The sequence below is a fragment of the Macaca fascicularis genome, chromosome 15 (assembly GCF_037993035.2).
Source record: "Macaca fascicularis isolate 582-1 chromosome 15, T2T-MFA8v1.1".
Taxonomy (NCBI): domain Eukaryota; kingdom Metazoa; phylum Chordata; class Mammalia; order Primates; family Cercopithecidae; genus Macaca; species Macaca fascicularis.
The window spans coordinates 98573907-98591152 of record NC_088389.1 but is presented as its reverse complement, the minus strand read 5'-3'; the positions used below and the strand labels follow the sequence as shown (position 1 = coordinate 98591152).

Here is a 17246-nt window from a genome sequence, read left to right as displayed (position 1 = left end):
TGTGACCTCACAGGTACTATGATCATCCCCGAGTGATGTTCAGAGGGGTGGTCCGCCCCAGGTCACAGGGCTAGGAAATTAGTAACATGCAAGGAAAATGGCTTTACTCTCGGCGTGAAGTGAGACAGACAATACAGTACACCTGCTGGGTGACAGAGTTGTCCTGAGTGTTAGGGCCTTTGCCCGCTTTGGGGCTCCACTTGCTTGGTGCACAGTAGGCAGCAAATGGGCTGTAGAATCACGGTATTTGTGATTTCCTGTGTTCTTGACAGTTGAGGTATTCTCTGAGGCTATTTATGTTCTCTCTACCATGCTCGTCACAAGCAGTCTTCTGAGTCCTCACAAGCAGTCTTTATTGTTTATATTTCTATTAACAGGTCTGTTTAAGGCAACGTAAACCTTTCCTACCATGTTCCTCAAAATTCTTCCAGGCTCCTTCACTACTCAGTTCCAAAGGCACTTCCACATTTTTTGGTATTTGTTGTAGCAGCACCCCACTTCCAGGTACTAAAGTCTATTAGTTTTCTATTCCTGCTGTAATAAAACCCATAAATTTCATGCTTAAAACAGCACACGTGTGGGGTGCGGTGGCTCACATCTGTAATCCCAGCACTTTAGGGGGCTAAGGTGGACGGATCACTTGAGGTCAGGAGTTCAAGACCAGCCTAGCTAACATAGTGAAACTGTCTCTACTAAAAATACAAAAAAAAATAGCGAAACGTGGTTGCAGTCACCTGTAATCCCAGCTACTCGGGAAGCTGAGGCAAGAGAATCACTTGAACCCGGGAGGCAAGAGTTTGCAGTGAGTTGAGATTGTGCCACTGCATTCCAACTTGGGCAACAGAGCAAGACTGTCTCAAAAAAAAATAAAAATACACAAAAGCACAGACTGGAATAAAATCAAGGAGTCAGCAGGACCAGTTCCTTCTGAAGGTTTTGGGAGAGAATCTATTTCCTTACTGCTGCAGCTTCTAGAGGTCACCTGTATTCCTTGGCTTGTGACCCCTTCCTTCATCTTCAAAGCCACCAGTGGCAAGTTTAGTCCCTTTTACGCCTGACATTTCTTCTGGCTCCTCTTCTGTGATCCCACCTTTCTCTCTCTGACCACAGAAAGAAAAGACTTTTCTAAAAGACTCGTTAGATTGGGTCCATCTAGATAATTCAGGAAAATCTCTCCATCCCAAAGTCCTTAATCTTAGTGCCATCTGCACAATGACTTTTGCCATGAATGTAACATATTCATAGGTTCGGGAATTAGAAGTTGGACACCTTTGGGGGGCGCATTTTTCTGCCTGCCACATACAGTAAGGCGTAAACACGATACCATTATCTCTCTTAGTTCACAGTCGGTACCCCTTTAGGTAAAGTGTGTGGTTTCTAATCAAGCATTTTATTCAGGGTGCATCTCTTCCACCTGGATGGCAGCACACACCTTGCAGGCCAGGCGTGAGATGAACAAGAGCTTTTGGAAGACTGGAAGCTACCTCCTTGTCTCTTTTAAAGTAAGGAAGTGAGGGAGAAGCAAAGGAGATCACTTGAGTTGTGACTCTCTTGCTTATGGTGAAATTAAGAACTAAAACTAAAACAACAAGAACGCTTTCATAACGGAAATACTGAAATATAAAATTAAACCACCTCCTAAAGGACACTTTTTCCTTTGAAAACAAAGCTAAGCTGCGCTGATGCTTGCACCTCTGCTCTTTCGTGGGAAAATTGGACCCCTCTGTGACATTTGGTAAGTTACTGAGCAGGGTTCCCTTGGGGAGGACGAGAAGCCCCCTCTCCACTCGACACTTGGAATTTGATGCCAGTTCCTGTCTGACAGCTGGTTAGCCTGTCAGGCCCTCACAAGTTAAATCTTGTCTCAGAAAGTAATTTGCTAGAAGATCAAAGCATGGATGGGGTAAATTAATTTTTCAACAAGCCACAGGTTTGGGATAATTGTCTCTCAAGTGTTGCTAATGTCTTTGATAAACAAGTAATTTGGGGGGCTCTTTTTTTCTCTTGAGATTATAAATCTTGATTGATTTGTATGTTGAAAAAGAACTCTGAAAGCTTGCACCTAAGATGAAGTCCTGGAATAACCTGAAATAATAGGTATTTTTCAACACCTGTGTCATTCAGAGCAGTGATTCTCAACAGGTGGGGGTGGGAGATTGATTTTTGCCCCCCAGGGGCATTTGGCAGTGTTCGGAGACATTTTTGATTGCCATGATTTTGGAGAGGGGTGCTACTGGCATCTTAGGGAGTAGAGGCCAGAGATGCCCAGAACAGCCCACAACAAAGAGTTATAGAATGTCAGCAGTGCTGAGGTGGAGAACTATTGATTGAGAAAGGAATATTTTCTATTTTACTTGTTTTCATGTGTCTTAACACTATTCCTGGATTTAATTTCTTTGAGGATAGGGTCCATCGTTTTATTTTCTCACTTGACACAAGTTGCCCTGAGTAGGCTCAAACATCTATTTACTGTTGATTCCCCTCTCTCTTGTTAGCTATTCATCCTTTTTTCCGTCTTGGAGCAGAGCTATTGAGGGCAGTGCTGGTAAGCAGATGGTAGAGCTGTGGCAGAATCAGCATGGTTGGGAGAGCAGAAAGAACACAAGCTCTGGACTTCTCTCAACCCCTGCTTTCTCATCTGTATTAAAAAAAAAAAAAAAAAAAGAGTTAATAATAGTGCCCAACTTAGGATGGTTGTATTTGAGAAAGATCGTGTTGCAAAAACTTGGGGATGCAGTAAGTGCTCAGTAATGCCTTCTCAGGCAGCTGAACAGGAGACTGTGTGCAAGGTCTTCTGTCTGAGGACCCTATTTTTTGTAAAAAGTTGCATAAAGGAGGGGCAGACATCTTACACATTTCCAAATTGTTCTCAGTTCTCCAGGAAGACGAGGAAAAGAAAAGCATTTATAGCATTTCAGTAAAGGTTTCTCCATGATTGACAAAACAATTTTGAGGTTCCTAAGACGCACATTCTGCCTCAGGCTGGAGTAATTTTTAAAACTAAACTGACAGCAACTAGTTCAAGTTGGAACAGTCCTAACTTAATTATAGATACCTGCAGAGGTTCTTTCAAACAGGTGGGTTTCAGCAGCATGGTGCTATCTAGCAAAAACTATTGTTTGCTTAGTTATTTGTTTGAGAGTCAGCTTAGAACATAAGGAAGGAGTCAGATTTGGGGTTGAAGTCTGTCTCTGATTGGATCAGAGCCTCCATTTTTCGTATTTGTAATATGGAAATAATGATTGTCCTTCAGAGGATGTTTATAAGGGTCAATTGACAACATATTTGTTAGACATTTAGCATAGTAAGTACTTCATAAATGACACCTGTAAAAGTTTTAGTTTGAAAATTTGCCTGTTTTTTTGTGTGTGTGTTTGTTTTATTTATTTATTTTTTGAGACAGTCTTGCTGTGTTGCCCAGGCTAGAGTACAGTGGCACAATCTCAGCTCACTGCAACCTCTACCTCCTGGGTTCAAGTGATTCTCCTGCCTCAGCCTCCCGAGTAGCTGGAATTACAGGCATAAGCCACCACGCCTGGCTAATATTTGTATTTTTGGTAGCAACAGGATTTCACCACGTTGGCCCGACTGGTCTTGAACTCCTGGCCTCAAGCAATCCATCTGCCTTGGCCTCCCTAAGTGCTGGGATTATAGGCATGAGCCGTCATGCCTGGCTTAAAACTTTCTAGTTTTTAAATGTCATGTACATTTTTGCTCAAGATTGCTTTGGCTATTCGGGGCGTTTTTTAGTTCCATACAAATTTTAGAATTTTTTTCTTCTGTAAAAAATTACATTGGAATTTTGATAGGAATAGTATTAAATCTGTAGGTTACTTCAGGGAGTATGAACATTTTAACAGTCTTAATTCTTCCAATCCATTAATAGAGGATATCTTTCCATTTATTTATGTCTTCAGTTTCTTTATGCAATGTTTTATAGTTTTCAGCACACAGATCTTTCACCTCCTTGGTTATTACTTAGTATTTCATTCATTCATTCTTTCTTTTTTTTGAGACAGGGTCTTGCTGTGTCGCCTGGGCTAGAGTGCAGTGGTGCGATCACAGCTCACTGCAGCATTGAACTCCTGGTCTCAAGTGATCCTCTTGCGTCAGCCTCCCAAGTAACTGTGACTACAGGTGTGCATCATCATGTCTGGCTCATTTTTAAATTTTTTTGTAGAGACATCTCTCTCTGTTGCCCAGGCTGGTCTTAAACTCCTGGACTCAAGCAGTCTTTCTGCATCGGCTTCCCAAAGTGCTAGGATTACAGGTGTGAGCCATTGCACCCGGCCTTATTCTTTCTTGATGCTATTGTAAATGAAATCATTTTCTTTATTTTTTAGATAGTTCATGATTAGTATTTATAATAGAAATGCTACTGATTTTTATATGTTGATTTTAGTATCCTACAACTTTACTGCGTTTATTCTAACAATTTTTTGGTGAAGTTCTGAAGGTTTTCTATATACAAGATTATATCATCTGCAAACAGAGACAGATTAACTTCTTGCTTTCCATTTTTGATGTGTTGTATTTTTCTTGCCTAATAGCTCTGGCTGAAACTTCTAGTACTGTATTGAACAGAAGTGATAAGAGTGGGCCTCCTGTTTTGCTCCTGATCTTAGAGGAAAGGCTTTCAGCTTTTTACCACTGAGTATGATATTAGCTACGGGCATGCCATATGTGGCCTTTATTATGTCGAGGTCCGTTCTTTATACCTAATCTGTTGAGAGTTTTTATCATGAAAGGATGCTGAATTCTTTCAAATGATTTTTATCCATCTATTGAGATGATCACATGATTTTTGTCCTTCATTTTGTTAATGTGGTGTTAATTTTAATTAATTTATATATGTTGAACCATTCTTGCATCCCAGGGATAAGTCCCACTTGTTCATGGTGTGTGATCCTTTTAATGTGCTGTTGAATTTGGTTTGCTAGTATTATATTGAGATTTTTGCTTCTATAGCCATCAAGGATATTGACCCATAATTTTATTTTCTTGTAGTTTCCTTGCTGGCCTTGTAAAATGAGTTTGGAAGGGTTGATTCCTTCCTCTTCAGTTGTGGGAAAGAGTTTGAGAAGGGTTGGTGTTAATTCTTCTCTTTAAATGTTTGGTAAAATTCACCAATGAAGCCATGACGTTCTGGAGTAATATTCTTTGTTGAGAGGTTTTCGATTTCTGATTCAATCTCCTTACTTAACTCTTGGTCTCTTCAGATTTTCTATTTCTGTATTATTCAGCCTTGGTGTAAGTTGTATGTTTCCAGGAATTTATCCATTTCTTCTAGGTTATCTAATTTGTTGGCATATATTTGTCTATAGTAGTCTCTTATAATCATTTGTATTTCTGTGATATCAATTGTAATGTCTCATCTTTCATTTATAATTTTGTCTTTTTTTTTAGTTCAGCTAAAATTGATAAAATTTGTCAGTTTTATCTTTTCAGAAAACTCTTGGTTTTATTAATCTTTTCTATTGTTTTTCTAGTCTCCATTTATTTTTGCTGTGATGTTCATTTTTTTCCTTCTGCTGACTTTGGGCTGTTCTTTTTCTAATTCCTTGAGGTGTAAAGGTAAGTTTATTTGAGATCTTACTTCCTTAATGTAGGAGTCTATTGCTGTAAACCTCCTTGTAGTACTGCTTTTGCTGCATCTCTTAAGTTTTAGTTTGTTGAAAACCCCCCCCAAAAAAACTGGAGGCATCATACTATTGACTTCAAAATATACTAAAAAGCTGTCATCGAAACAGCATAGTAATGGCGTAAAAACAGACATATAGACCAATGGAACAGAATAGATACCCCAGAAATAATTCATATTTACAGTCGGTGGCTCTTTGACAAAGTTGCCAAGAACACACAATGGAGGAAAGAGTCTCTTCAATAAATGGTGTTGGAAAAACTGGACATCCATATACAGAAAAATTAAACCCCTTTCTCACACCGTATACAAAAATCAAAATGGACTAAAGATTGGGGGGCATGGCTCGGGTAGAGGATTTGACTGCAGAATGGACTAAAGACTTAGTAAGATCCAAAAGTATAAAACTACTTGAAGAACACACAGAGAAAAAGCTTCTTGACATTAGTCTGGGCAATGATGTTTTGGATATGACCTCAGAAGTACAACAGAAGCAAACAGACAAATGGGATTGTGTTAAACTAAAAAAAAAAAATGCTGCATAGAAAAGGAAACACACAATAGAATGAAGAGACAGCCTACAGAATGGGATAAAGCGTTTGCAGACCATACATCTGAGGGGTTAATATCTAAAATATACAAGCAATCCATACAACTCGATAGCAAGAAAACAAATAACCTGATTAAAAAATGAACAAAGGACCTTAATAGACATTTCTCAATAGAAGACATACGAATGACCAACAGATATATGAAAAGGTGCTCAATATTACTAGTCAGGGAAATGCATATCAAAGCCACAGTGAGCGGCCGGGTGCAGTAGCTCATGCCTGTAATCCCAGCACTTTGGGAGGCCGAGGCAGGCAGATGACTTGAGGTCAGGAGTTCAAGACTGGCCTAGCCACATGGCAAAACCTCGTCTCTACTAAAAAATACAAAACCACAGTGAGATATCACCTCACATCTACTATAGTGAATGGGTAACAAAGGCAAAAGGTCACAAGTGTGCTGCGAAAATGTGAGATAAAGGGACCCTCTTAGACTGTTGATGAGAATGTTAGTACAACCAGTATGGAAAATAGTGTGAGTATGGAAGTTCCACAGAAAATAAAAACTGAAGTTCCATATGATCCACCAATCCTACTTCTGGGTATATATCCAAAGGAACTGAAATCGAAGAGATACCTGTACGCCTGTGTCCCTCGCAGCATGATTCACAATAGTCAAGATATGGAGACAATGGAAGTGTTCATCAGTAGATGAATGGGTAAAGAAAATATGGTATACGTGTACAATGGAATACTCTTCAGCCTTAAAAAAGAAGAAATCCCGTCATTTGCAACAATATAGATGAACCTATTCATAAATGAAATAGCCTGACACAGAAAGACAAATACTGAGTTTTCTCACTTATATGTGGCATCCAAGAAAATCAAACTCTCACAGAAGCAGAGAGTGGAATGGTGGTTGTCAGGGTCTGGGAGATTAGGAGAACTTGGGAAGATGTTGGTTAAAGGTAAAAAGTTTCAGTAAGGATAAATATGTTCTGGAGATCTATTGTACAGTGTGGTGACTGTAGTTAATATATACTTGGAAATTAAGAAATTAGCTCTTAAATGTTCTCAGCACAAATAAGTGTGAGGTAGATATGTTAATTAGCTAGATTTAATTTCACAAAGTCTATGTACGTCAAACCATGTACATTGTAAATATATACAGTTTTTATTTTTTAATTATAACCTTAATAAAAGTGGGAGGAAAAGTGATAAACCGTTAAAGGTAACAAGTCAACTTGTCACCCAACCTGTTTATTAATTTTTCTATACAATATAATGTATTTTGAGAACACTCAGACCAGGCGCAGTGGCTCACGCTTGTAATCTCAGCACTTTGGGAGGCCGAGGTGGGCATATAACTTGAGGACAGGAGTTCGAGACCAGCCTGGCCAACATGGTGAAACCCTGTCTCTACTAAAACTACAAAAAAAAATTAGCTGGGCATGGTAGCGGGCGCCTGTAATCCCAGCTACTCGGAAGGCTGAGGTGGGAGAATCGCTCGAACCCAGGAGTTGGAGGTTGCAGTGAGTCAAGATCACACCATTGGCCAGGTGCGGTGGCTCAAGCCTGTAATCCCAGCACTTTGGGAGGCCGAGACGGGTGGATCACGAGGTCAGGAGATCGAGACCATCCTGGCTAATATGGTGAAACCCCGTCTCTACTAAAAATACAAAAAAAAAAACTAGCCGGGCGAGGTGGCGGCGCCTGTAGTCCCAGCTACTCGGGAGGCTGAGGCAGGAGAATGGCGTAAACCCGGGAGGCGGAGCTTGCAGTGAGCTGAGATCCGGCCACTGCACTCCAGCCTGGGCGACAGAGCGAGACTCCGTCTCAAAAAAAAAAAAAAAAAAAAAAAAGATCACACCATTGCAATCCAGCCCGGGCAACAAGAGTGAAACTCCATCTCAAAAAACAAAACAAAACAAAAAACACTGATGTTTGAAAATCCCCAGGCTTCAGAAGACACACTACTGTGTGTTTGTCCTTCTATGGAAGTCGGCACAGATCTCAGTGACTTGTTCTCATTTCACCAAAAAATGACCATTCTGCGTCATGCCATCAGTGCAGATGGAAAACTAGCAGCAGTTTACAAAGTTTCCACTTAAAAAAATGTAACTCTAATTGATTTTAAAAAGTAGTTGATTGTTGCAAGACTTGACATTTCTCTAGTTAATTTCTATGCCTGATGTTTTGCTCCTTACCATCTTCAAAATCTGAATCCACATCCAGGGCTTCTCTGTTAGGAGGCTCCATATCATATCTATTTAATCCTGATAATTTCTCAATTTTTTGTTTCTTACCTACCTACCTATTTTCTTAGGCTACCTTTATTTGCTTAGTAAATATAACATTTCATATTCTGTTACTTTTGTTTTATTTTTATTTTATTTTATTTTATTTTTATTTTTGAGGTAAGCTTCTGTTGCCCAGGCTGGAGTGCAATGGCATGATCATGGCTCACTGCAACCTCCGTTTCCTAGGCTCAAGTGATCTTCCCACCTCAGCCTCCTAAGTAGCTGGGACCACAAGTGTACACCACCACGCCCGGCCAATTTTTTAAATTTTTTGTAAAGTCAGGGTTTCACCATGTTGCCCAGACTGGTCTCGAACCCCTGGAATCAAACAAGCCACCCCCGCTCAGCCTCCCAAAGTGCTAGGAGTACAGGCATGAGCCACTGCACCGGGCCCTGTTAACTTCTTATGTCATTTCCCCACTTTAATATATTTGAGGACTAGTTCTGTGTTGTCTATGTATTTTAACATCACTACAGCATCTGGTGCAGAGAGGGGCATTCTGTAGTCATGGTACTTATTATTTTCACTATTGCTGATGAGCCATAACAAATTTGAGATTAACAATTAATAGATGGACCGGCCAACAAACACTATGTGGAGGAATAAGTGAGGCCGAAGCTGATGGATGATGCAAAGCGGAGATGTAACATATTTCATCGGGAAACCAGACAAATAAGCAGAGTAAGCCCTCTGATAGGGGAAGTACGGGCTGTTATGGGCACGTAATACTGGGAACATTAGTGGGAGGTGGAGGTCAGAGAGTTGAAGCTGAAACCTGTTGGGTGAGGTGGAGTTAGCCAGGTGAAGTGGTAGATTTGGGGAAGAGGAGAGAAGGGGGAGCATCCTGTGTTTAGAACCAAAGAGAGTTTAGTGTGTGATTGTTGGGTGGGGGGGTGGGAGGGTAGGTCATAAAGGGCCTGGTAAACTGTTAAGAAATTTTAAACTTTATTTCAAGGGTGGTGGGAAATCACTGACAAGTTTTAAGTTGGTAGGTGAAGTGCCGGCTGGAAGAACCCCTCCAGCTTGGGTATGTGAGGGTGGCCTGAGAATGGAGGCACCTGTAGTAATCCCCCAGTGAGAGAAATTGTAGCCTGAGCTGGCCTTGGGACTAGAAAAAGTGGACAAATGGCAGTTTAGGAGTAGAATCTCTGTGAGTTGATTGAATGGGGAGAGGGAAACATCAAGCCCAGTGCCCAGACTTCTGGGAGGATCTGGCTGCTACTCAGTGAGAGGAAGCCTGGGAGGTTTGTGAGGGCGGATGATGAGCCCATTTATGGACATATTGAGTTCAAGGATCTACAGGTCATTGAAGGGGAAATGTGAGCTTGAACCCTGCATTTAAGTTCAGAAAACAGAGCACAATGAATTGAGTTCTGGGAGTCTTTTCCATGTGGATGGTAACTGCAGCGGATGAGATGATAAGATCACCTAGTTAGAGGTGGGGGAGCAGAAGAGGGCTTAGGGCAGAACTCTGAAGAGCAACCTGCAAAGGAGACTGAGGAAGAATGGACAGAAAGCATGGAGGAAACCTTCAAGGGTGCATTTCAAGGTGGCAGTGGTTACCAGCATTAGCTCCTGCAGAGCCATGAGAATTGAGTCATTTCTGCTGGGCTTAGCAACAAGAACTTTCAGGGGCTTCATGGCAGAGTGACCGCATATGGAGATGCAGTACTTCTCTTGGCCTGTACAGAGCCTCTCCCCCCCCCCCACCCCCCGCCCCATGAGACGGAGTCTCGTTGCTCTGTCACCCAAGCTGGAGTGCAGTGACGTGATCTTGGCTCACTGCAACCTCTGCCTCATGGGTTCAGGGGATTCTCCTGCCTCAGCCTCCCAAGTAGCTGGGATTACAGGCATGCACCACCATGCCAGGTAATTTTTTTGTATTTTTAGTAGAGACAGGGTTTTGCTGTGTTGGCCAGGCTGGTCTCAAACTCCTGACCTCAAATGATCCGCCCACCTCTGCCTCCCAAAGTGCTGGGATTACAGGCATGAGCCACCGCGCCCTGCTAGTACAGAGCCTTTGAGGACATTAGAAAATGTGTGCCTTTCTGGATGGACATAGTCCCTGGTTTGGTGAGTGGACCGTGCGTGGGACTTCAGCTCTTAGGTACCACCTTAGCTGGGTGCACTTGTTTAGTATGCGGAATACACCTTCCATGCATGGTGGCCTAGGATATATCTGCACTGAATCTAGGGCAGTGTTGCCTCCCAGGGGACATTTGGCAATATCCGAAGAAATTTATGATGGTTAAAACTGAACCAGAGAGGGTAGGTGCTACTGTCATCTAGTGGGTAAAGGCCAGAGATGCTGCTAAACACTCTGCAGTGTCCAGGACAACCCCCAACAACAAAGAATTATCCAGCCCCAAATACCAATTGTGCTGAGAAACCCTGGTGTCTGCGAACCTTTCAGGCTTAAGGGGAAAGGCGGTGAGAGAGGGTGATAGCTGGAGGTGGGTGGACCCGAGAACAGTCTCCTTACATACTTTGCTGCAGTCTCATTTGCTTGTGGCAGTTTTCACCTTGCCTCTCCCACCTCTCTACCATAGAACTCTTATTCATCACGTTGTAGGTTTCATCTGTTTATTCTTATGTAGCCATTTTCACTATTCCCTCTCCCACCCCCACTCTCCCTGAGCAGTAAATTCTGTGCAATCTTGTGTCCTTAATTTCTGTTTCTGGGCACACTGTAAAACATCTGTATTTTAATAGTATCTGTCAGGAAATTCTATTTTGGCAACCAAGTACGGGCTAATCTAAAGTAGCCCATACTTCAGTGCTGTGTTGATAAGGCTTTAATGCACAGTTAGCCCCTTGACTGTCAGGTTTGGAAAAAAGACAGGAAGTATTCCTTGTCTTTGGAAAGGAGCCTACTCTGGCTTTGGGAAGGAAAGAGTACAAATGGTTCTCACCCGATAGGGTTGCAGCAGCTCTCCCAGCATTTTGGGAACAAATCAGGTCATTATCTCAACAATGTCAAAACTGTGTTCCCAGATCAGTTGTTGTTTGAAACATTTGGGGCTGATACTGAGGAGAAGAATTAATTAGCAGCTCCCTCTCTTGGTGTTCTTTTTCAGCCTTCTCAAATTGCAGCAGGAGAGTCCCTTAGACATGCTGGCTGCTCATTTGGTAATCTGTATTTTGCTCAGTACAAAAGGTTGCTGGCTAAGTTTTGTGAGCCCCTCTAATGTCAGGCTGACAGTGTCTTGCGTTCAATTAACAAGAACGTTTACAGTAACATTTTGTCAATGGGGAAGGACTTGAATTCACAGAACTGTCTTGGAAAGCCCTGGGTAAGTTTGAAGAGCAAAGTTGCCTTTTCTGTTTTCAGAAATGTTTTACCCTGAAACAATGTATAAATCTAAAGTCTATGCAAGAATGAAAACAAGCTTGAATGTTAAGATTTGGCACAGAGTGTGTGCAAGCAATGAGAGAGACTGGGTTAAAAACAGGAAGTGTCTTAATTTAAAGATGGTGATGGGGAGACAGATTAAGATAAACTGCTGGCCATGTTGAATCTGAAATAGGCAGGCCTTGGTTGTGGGCACATTCCCTTCTGAATTGCTCTTTATGCAGATATATTTTAGACCTCTTTCTATTAAATTGTCTTTCACATTTAAGAGAGGGTTTCAAAGATAGGGCTAGTGATAAGAATTCTCTTCCTGCATGGTGGGTACCGTTACATAAATGATATAAGCATGCTTTTCTTGTGTCTGTGTATAACTGCTTGGTCTGCCACTCTACAAAATAGTAAACCACATTGGAGCTTTTACATTTCTGTAGTGGACTAACCCATGCTATGAAAGAGGAAGGTGGTGGTGGACAAAAAGTAGTAAGTTTTAGGCTGAAGGATGTTGATGTTAAAGCCTGAGATCATCTAACTTTTTTTTTTTTCCTTAGGACTGCAGGAAGTGTTGTTAAACATCTGTTTAAGTTGCCTATACCATGAAATCCATAATCTTCGTTCATAACTATGATAGCATATGGTTTTCTGTAGTTAAGAAAACTATTTCTCATGTATTTCATGGTTTGGCCAAATCCTTTTATTACATTAGTACTAAACAATTCCTTATGATTTCTTGAGAAAATATTTGTTGTGGATAAATAAGGGAAAATAAGATAATTATGAAACCTTAGTATCAGCAGTCATTCTAAACCACATTGCACACCTTCAGTAAAAGTGGTTACAAAAGGTTTTTCTCACTTCAGGCAGCTAGCAAAAGATCCTCCAGGAAAGAGTCCTAGCTTTTTCTTGGTGTTATTTTAGGTATTAACTCAGGAGGGCTTTCTGAAGGTTTGTCAGTGAGATAGTTGGGGGGTTCCTGAGCTTTTTATTGCTGGAGGTGAACTTGGTACTTACTTCTTTGGCTTTTAAACCCTCAGCAGCATGTACAGATGCCCTCACATGCTTTCTGGGTTGACTTGAACACTAAATAGCAGGGGTATCTCTCAAGAATGTTTAAGGAAAGAATGCAAATAGATTTATTTGCACAAACAGATATTTGTGACTTCTGTGAAAAAATTCCAATAGTTGTAATAGAGGAAATTTTTATAAACACACCCCTACCAACTAACCCATCGTGTATTTTTATGTGTGTATAGAAAAAATATGAAAGGATATACTAAAATGTTAATTGCAAAGTTTCTCTGGGAATTGAGAGAATTTAATTAAAATTTTTTATCAAGATTTTTAAAGTTTTATAATGAGCATGTTATGTTTGTGTAATAAAAATAAAATAGATGCTAGGCACAGTGGCTCACACCTGTAATCCCAGCACTTTGCAAGGCTGAGATGGGAGGATTGCTTGAGCCCAGGAGTTCAAGACCAGCCTGGGCAACATAGTAAAACTCTATTTTTAAAAAATAAAATAAGAGAGAGGGACAGTAAATGCAAATATATAAATGACAGAAATTTTATGGTCTGGTCAAAGAACTGTCATTGCATGAAATTACAGATATGGTCATATAGAGTTACCTTTTTTCGTTATAATCCCACCAATAATTGTAAAGTTTCTTTTCTCTTTTTTTTTCCTACTTCTTCCACAGAAAAACAGGACAAGGAAACCTGTGTGAATTTTCAGCTTTTCACCTTTTCTTCTCTGATTTTATTTTGTCCTCACTCTTACTCTGACAGTCCTCCCAGGCCTCTTGAGAGAATAGAGAAGAGCCCCTCCCAGAACCTTCCTGTAAGGTCTCCCCACTGACTTCCTGTAGTGGATGTGACTGTGTGCCAGGTGCCTGCCGAAGACTCCTGTCACTGACTGTGCCCTTTGGGAAAAGAGTAAACAATGGCCTCCTCCTATGGCTGACTTTGTTCATGTTCAGGCTCTCCAACTTGCTGGTGAGAATTGCCAAGGAGTGGTTCATGGCAGGATAGAACTAAACTGATAGATGAAAGCTCCACAGTGCTTCAAGACAGGCTCCCGTTTGTGTTCAGCATTTTCCTTCCTTCAAAATAAAAAAACTAGCAGTCCTTAGGGAGGACAGTTTTTTCCTTCCTTTTCCTATTCTGGCTCCAACAGCTGTCTCAACACAGCCTGAGATGGGGATCAACCTGGCTTCCACTGGCAATAGCTGTATTGTGGGAGTGTGAGAGAGAAGCCACCTTTTCCTCTCTCTGCCCGAGCCACCTGGCCCCTTTGTTCTTTCTCCTCATCGTTCTCTGGGGTACGAGTGGCTGTGACTCTATGACATAGGAACTAGGAAGCTGGTGGGGGGAGGCGTGTAAATCCTCATGCAGGTGGCGGTTATTGTCTGTGTGGAGGAAATAAGCCCAATTCTTCCTGGAGATGTGCTTTCATCTCCTTCTAGCTTCCACAGGGTGAAATGAACCTTAATGGAGGTTGGGGGATTGTACACACACAGTCCTGGGTTGAGGGGGCAGTGGTCAGAAAGTTCCCTAGGGAAATATACAAAGGAGAATTAACACTGGGGACACTGAGGTGGGTTTTGGTCCTTTCCACATAACTGACACCTTTCACGAGAAAAGACTTGCTTTCTTGTGTGGAATGTCAGCAGTCGCAACACCACTGGGTTGGATGCAGGATAATTATTCAGAATCACGAGTTACCTGTTTGCAAGCAATCACATTGCAGGTGGGATAAATAAGCAGTCTGTGGTAGGTTCCCCCCCTCAACCGCCCCCCCACCGGAGGAGATTGTAATTTTAAGTATTGTTTTGGATATTGGTAATTCTAAAGCTCCAATCTTAACTGGGTTTTATGAAAGCTGTTATAGGGTGTTTATTACTAAAAAAAAAAAACCCCACTTATTATTTAATAACACGGTGCCTAGCCACTCCTTTCTCTCCACATCCGTACATGAAGCCTGATTGCAGATCTTGAACAGTATATTTCTTTGGGCTAAGCAGCAAGAACAGATAAGATATCTTACCAAAACACCCCTATCAAGGCCAGGTGGCGTGGCTCACACCTACAATCCCAGCAATTTGGGAAGCTGAGGTGGGAGGATTGCTTGAGGTCAGGAGTTTGAGGCTGCAATGAGTTATCGCACCACTGCAATCCAGCCTCAGCAACAGAGGGAGATCCTGTCTCTAATAAAACAAAAGCATTACACCATTGTCAGAAAATGACTTGGTCTCCTTTGTTGGATTAAATTCTCTCACGTGCAAGGTGGTGGCCAGCAGCCTAAGATACACAAGCTCTTCACTGTAGATGTTTGGCGGTGTGGGAGTTACAAGGTTAATTATGAGTGTAAGGCCCAGGAGTCTTTTCTTCCTAACAATTTCATGTTATCCTACTTCTTTTTCCATTCTTTCTCTGAACTGTCTTTGTACTTTATTAAACTCTTTTTTTCCCCAGACTCCAGAATAATTTCCTGTGATAATGTTTTAGCAGTTTCTCCAAGAAAAGGCTCCAGGAGTCTTTAAATCCAGCCCTCTTTCTGCTGTATCTTTGTGCCTCACGTCTTGAGAGAAGTTGAGTGGTAGAAAGTAAAGCTGAAAAAGAGATGGGTGAGGGAGGAAAGCCAAGATGGAAAATGGATGGGAATGAATGAGGAACGTGATGTGGGTTGGGGTGGCAATTCATGGTTAATACAGCATGTATGGCTCAGTATAACCAGATTGTCATAAGAAGCTCAGGCAGCTCTCCCCCTCTGTTGCCTGGGGCTTTTTGCAGTTACAATAAAGGTGGAAAGATGAAGAATGAGAGCAAGCAGAAAACACACATTTGCGTGTTTTCCCTCTTTTTACCCAGATTGAGTGGATGGGAGGCACAGCTGTTACCCATGATGGTATTTCATACCAGATTCAATCTACTAGTTTGTTTGGTTTTATAGGCATGATTCCCAAATTTTGAATCTGAAGTTAGCTGTCAGTTTAAATTCAGAGGGTCCACAGTTTTTCAGATTTTTCTTGATTCTGCTTTTGGAAACCAGAAAGATGTTGAATTTACTTTTCATCTGACAATATTGCACATCTGTGAACCCAACTGATCTGAAAGTGTTTACCTCTTAACTCTGTGAAGTCAACAGGTGATCCTGGATGGCTGAGACAATGGCGAGGACCGGGTGTAATGGTTACTCTCACCTGTGCTCCAGACTCTCCACTTGGTGCTAGAAATACAGCAGTGAACAGACATGTTCTTGCCTCCACACAGCTTGCAGTTTAGCAGGGCAAACTGACAACTTTAAAAGACACGATCAATGTTGTTATAATGGTGATAAGAGTTTCAAAATAAAGGGCCAGGTGCAGTGTCTCACGCCTGTAATCCCAGCACTTTGAGAGGCCAAGGCAGGAGGATTGCGTGAGCCCAAGAGTTGGAGACCACCCTGGGCAACATAGCAAGACCTTGTTTCTTCAAAAAAATATCAAAAATTAGCTGGATGTGTTGGCGTGCACCTGTGGTCCCAGCTACTCAGGACGCTGAGGTGGGAGGATCACTTGAGCTCAGGTGGTCAAGGCTGCAACAAGCTGTGATTCCAGCCTGGGTGAGTGAGACCCTGTCTCAAAAACACAAAAATAAAGGGAGCATGTAACAGGAGGATCTAATCTAGCCTAGGCAAGAACGGCATTCTTGAGAAGTGCCTTAAGACCTGAAGGACTGATCGAATTGTCCGTGTGAAGACTGGCAGTGGGTGCTCTGAGAGGGAAAAGCGGAAACGGCGTATGCAAAGATACTGAGGTAGAAAGGGAGCTCTGGCCTGCTTGTGTGATTACTGTGGGAGAATGAACAGTAAGAAGACAAAAGTAGAAGCAAGAAGACCAATCAGGAGGTTGCCTAACTAAGGTTCAGTTAGCTGGTGATTGCCCAAGCCAAGATTCAAACTTATTTTTATGAAGACCCCACACCCTCATCTCCTCAGCAGTTGTTCAACAATATTTGATGATGGTGTTCATGTCATCCTGGCCCATATCTAAAAGATTCTTAAGTGACTTTTTCTTTTCACATGGCTTTTTGACCTTTTAAATATAATATGTTTTAATATTATGTTAGCTGCACAAAGGAAGGGTACTGCTCATTTGAATTAACCAGAAGAAACTTGGAATTTTGCCTGCCTTCTGCTTTAGCCCTGCCAAAATGTAATTTCTTTAATTCATCAAATCACATTCTTGACTAATCTGCTCAAGTCTGTACTATTCCTTGGCCTTTTTCCCTATGACGGTTTAGGGATCTTTAAAGAATACATTTTGAAATGTTTTCTCTTGATGAGGGTGTTTGTGGTTACATATATTGCATACACTGCTTTTATTTGCAGAATGAGCTATTTTTCTACCATGGAATCCTTTGTTAGAAA

The 17246-nt window shown here is 41.6% G+C and overlaps 1 protein-coding gene across 20 annotated transcripts in view; it reads left to right on the top strand.

The window, feature by feature from the left end:
• The window catches only part of KANK1 (KN motif and ankyrin repeat domains 1), a 240862-nt gene that overhangs the window by 30547 nt on the left and 193069 nt on the right, over window positions 1–17246 (top strand). For 2 of the 20 annotated variants that reach the window (XM_074017589.1, XM_065530637.1), the window contains exon 1: window positions 11622–11783. The exons of the other annotated variants lie outside the window; for them this stretch is intronic. The gene's annotated coding sequence lies outside the window, so the exon portion shown is untranslated. Of the gene's footprint in view, window positions 1–11621; window positions 11784–17246 lie in introns of those variants that run through there. 20 annotated transcript variants of the gene reach the window in all.